This window comes from Lampris incognitus, chromosome 7 (assembly GCF_029633865.1).
Source record: "Lampris incognitus isolate fLamInc1 chromosome 7, fLamInc1.hap2, whole genome shotgun sequence".
NCBI classification, from domain to species: domain Eukaryota; kingdom Metazoa; phylum Chordata; class Actinopteri; order Lampriformes; family Lampridae; genus Lampris; species Lampris incognitus.
The window spans coordinates 8,007,677-8,011,965 of record NC_079217.1 but is presented as its reverse complement, the minus strand read 5'-3'; the positions used below and the strand labels follow the sequence as shown (position 1 = coordinate 8,011,965).

General features: G+C 48.0%; 1 pseudogene; it reads right to left on the bottom strand.

Annotated features, from left to right (window-relative positions):
- Window positions 1-338: 338 nt before the first annotated feature.
- Window positions 339-3,922, bottom strand: LOC130115868 (E3 ubiquitin-protein ligase pellino homolog 1-like; annotated as a pseudogene).
- Between the last annotated feature and the right edge of the window lie 367 nt (window positions 3,923-4,289).

Genomic DNA, 4,289 nt, shown 5'->3' with positions numbered 1-4,289 from the left:
ATACGGTACTGATGTGTACCCGGGCTCTTGTTTATGAATGGAAAGTTGAGCTAGCCCCCCCCATCCCTCTCCTGTCACCAGGTCTGTCTGTTTTCCTTAACCTTCCTCTGTCTGTTTCTTAATCTCTGACTGCATGGATGTTCAAGTATATGTGAGAGAAGTTCTCTGGTAATGAGAGGAACAAAGGGCTGATGATTTATTTCAATAGTCCAGTTGTTGAGGTATTTTGTCAGGTAGAGTTTTGTTTGTAATGTCACTTCATTTGACGGAGCCGGCTGAATGTACAGAATCATCTTCTGTTTATCAAACAAAACAAAAGAACTTGCTACCACCCGCCTTCAGTGTTCGCCCGTGACCTTCCTCAGGCTGTGAAAACCAGCGAGGCAGATTTCACGCGTCGCTCTTACCTGAAATGTCACAGAGAGAGCGAGAAGGGTCCGTTTTCAAGCGGTGATCAAACAGTGGCCCATAGAGGTACTGTATCATCTCTGTGACCGCTGTGCTACACGTCCACCTCGGTACCCTCCGGTTTACAGCCTGCAGTGCACTGACGGAGCAGGGGAAGGGGAAGCTGTGCCGGGGTTGGTCTGTGCTGTTGCACATTGCCGTGTAGCATTTAAGCTAGCATGTTCCCACTGACAGGTACAACTATGTCTATCGTGCTTTGGTGCTGATGCTTAATGTCCATTTTGCCCTTTAACTCTTTCCTTTTTGTGTTATCCTTATTTAATATTTCTGCAATGCACCTTGCACTCTGTTTGAACAGTGCTATGTAAATACAGATTATTATTATTATGGGACGTCTGGGTAGTGTAGCGGTCTATTCCGTTGCCTAACAACACAGGGATCATGGGTTCGAAACCCCGTGTTACCTCCGGCTTGGTCGGGCATTCCTACAGGCTTGGAGTCCTGGGTAAAACCATGATGTGGGTGCATCACCACCAACACACCGTTGAGCATCAGTCCGTCCATCTGACCATCTGTGGTCTTCCACTTAGCAGCCTTGTCCCCTAGGAAGATGTTCTTGGAAGAGTTGAAGCCTGCAGCATAGATCCGTGCGGTGTAGGGTGGTGTGCGCTGGCATATGATGCGACAGGCAAAGCACGAGATGGTGCTCTGCACTGACTGAGTATCTGACCGTGTCCATCACCACGAAGTCTGTGGGGCTCTCTATGGGTCGACCAATCTGGAACATGTCTGTGTTGCTATTGTGGGTGTACTCCACCACCAACGTCAGGGTGCGAGACAGAGTGGAAGACATGCTGTGCTGGTCTTTGTTACTTATGGCCTTGGCTGCCTGTGGGGTGTAGGCGATGTGCACTGTACTGGGTTTGACCCCGTTCACCTTTAGTCTCTTACAGAGTCCGAAACGGCATCTCTTCCACTCTGCCTCATGCTCAGATGTTGGATGTTGGTGGTGGAGTAGGCTTGTACTGTCTCATAAAGAATTTACTTGACTCACTGGATTATTTTGCTCCTTATTTGTTGAGCACTTTCCTTACCACACACACACACACACACACACACACATATATATATATATATATATATATAGGTATTGTGTAAAATTCCCTATGATTAATATAATAGTTTTCATATCACTGCTAATATTTGAAAATTCAAATCATAATATTCTTATTAATATTTTACATGTCAGCACTACTTACCTGTCTTGTTAATTGTGACTGCTTCTCACTAAAGCTGTTGGGTCCATCATATTCCTCATTACCTGCAGCTTCAGCTGCCTTTACTGGGCTGGTGAGCAGGTCCTCTGCTAAGACAGATTGTCAGGTATCTTCTGCTTGGTAAACTATTGACCTAAAACCCCCCAGAGGCCAAGCTCTTGACTAAACTATTAAGCTGAATTTTTATGGACAGACCACAAGAATCTGGCGTGCCTCTGTCTGCCGAAGGGCAAAGCTCCAGTTGCTGTCTGTTTTGGATGAATTGATATGACGGACAAGTACGCAGGCTCAGGGATAGCTCATGGTGAAAGAAGGTTGATTTGGTCTGCTGTGGAGTTACAGCGTTGGAAAGAGAAAGGTGCTACAGCTGCCAGTAGTAAAAGGAGACGGTAAGTGCAAAATGATGGAGGACCTAGCGGTGGACAGAAGATGAGATTGTCACCTTTTCGCACACATTAACGAAAAGTTTTCTGAATCTTATTGTTGACCTTGTTGTGCTACATGTTTCCATTTCCCACTAGCTCAGTAGAGAAGGTCTTCACAAATCATGATCCTTAAGTACACCATGTTACCCCATCATAGGAAAAACGAATCGTTATTCACACCACCACTACTGGAGAGCTACAGTGTTATGCTTAGTAAGGGTCTTTTTTCCTCTCCCTAATTGTATCCGGCCAATGACCCCACTCTTCCGAGCCGTCCTGGTCGCTGCTCCCCTCTACCGATCCGGGGAAGGCTGCAGACTACCACATGCCTCCTCCAGTACATCTGGAGTCGCCAGCCGCTTCTTTTCACCTGACAGTGAGGCGTTTCGCCAGGGGGACGTAGCACGTGGGAGGATCACGCTATTCCCCCCAGTTCCCCCTCCCCCCTGAACAGGCACCCCAACCAACCAGAGGAGGTGCTAGTGCAGCGACCAGGACACATACCCACGTCCGGCTTCCCTCCCGCAGACATGGCCCATTGTGTCTGTAGGAACGCCTGACCAAGCCAGAGGTAACACGGGGATTTGAACTGGCGATTCCCATGTTGGTAGGCAACAGAATAGACTGCTACACTACTCAGACGCCCCGTGCGTAGTAAGGTTTGAAGTGCTCATGGCTGGTCATGTGTTTTAATCAAAACAAATCAAACCCAAAAAATAAACGTTTTGCCTGACATATTCCTGTTTGTTGGGCGTCTAGGCAGTCTGGATGGACAAATGTAGCAGGAAGCACTTGTTTACTCAGGCACGGGGCCGTTTACTAAACATCACCAGAACAGGCCCCCACACAACACAGCCCACATTGGTCCTTTGTCCAAACTCTGGACAAAATGTATTTTGATTTTGAGTAGCATAGCATTACAAGACACAGACCAGTTTAGCCCAGGTGATGCCGGATCCACGCGGAGTTCCCGGAACGCAGACTGTCAAACCTGAATTTCTGGAACAGGATCCAGTGGGATCCGGCTCAAATCTTCATTGCAATGCGCCGCCGCACGTTATGCAAAGCGATGTAGTTCCGTAAGCGATGATGTTGATTACGTCGATGAGTTGCCCCAGCCTTCATTGTCCATCTCCTCCAAGTACTCAATGTCCTCCATGACATTGCAGCATGCTATGAGAAACAATGAAAATGAGCTCAGTGAAATCCCGTCTTCTGGGTTTATCTGAGGCCATTGAAGGGTCTTGTCCATGTAGGCTGTAGCAATGTTAACTCTCTGCTGTACTGGTCATTCAAGACCTTAATTGCCTCACTGAAGCCCTTATCTGAGGGCATGTGTTGGCAGCTCCTTATGAGATCTCTGGGTTCTCCTCTCATGTACTGCTCCAAGTAATACAGCATGTCAGCAGGGCTTTCTGTCTTCGATTGAATGGCATGATGAAAGGCTCTCAGGAATGACCTAAACTCAAGAGGGTCTCCGCAGAACACTGGAGCATCCACTGGAGGTAGGGGAGACAGTTGTTGCTGCTTTACAACAGTTCTGTAATGTCGTTCTATTTCTGCATTACTCTGTACAGGTTTCCCGTATCGTTTTTAAGCTGCCTGTTTTCATAGGGTCTGTGGGCTGATGACTGGACATGAGGTATGGCAGTTGGGAATTGGGAAAGTTTCCATTTAGGAAAATTCCCATTTGCTCAAATAATCAGGCAGCTGGGAATTGGGAAAGCTCCCATTTGGGAACGTCCTACTTCCTAGTTGAGAGCGTTCACATGTACAAGTACATTTCTTACCTTTCACCACAAGCGCTGCCATGTTGAGTGATGTCAAACCTACTACATCTCTGAGCTCTCAAAAACCTCCCACTTTCCTAGTGGGATGTTCCTAGTTCTTTTTTTGGGAAGGGGTATTTTCCCCCTCTTTTTCTCCCCAATTGTACTTGGCCAATTACCCCACTCTTCCGAGCCGTCCCGGTTGCTGCTCCATCCCCTCTGCCGATCCGGGGAGGGCTACAGACTACCACATGCCTCCTCCGATACATGTGGAGTCACCAGCCGCTTCTTTTCAACTGACAGTGAGGAGTTTTGCCAGAGGGACGTAGCGTGTGGGAGGATCACACTATCCCCCCCCCCCAAATAGGCGCCCTGACCGACCAGAGGAGGTGCTAGTGCAGCAACCAGGA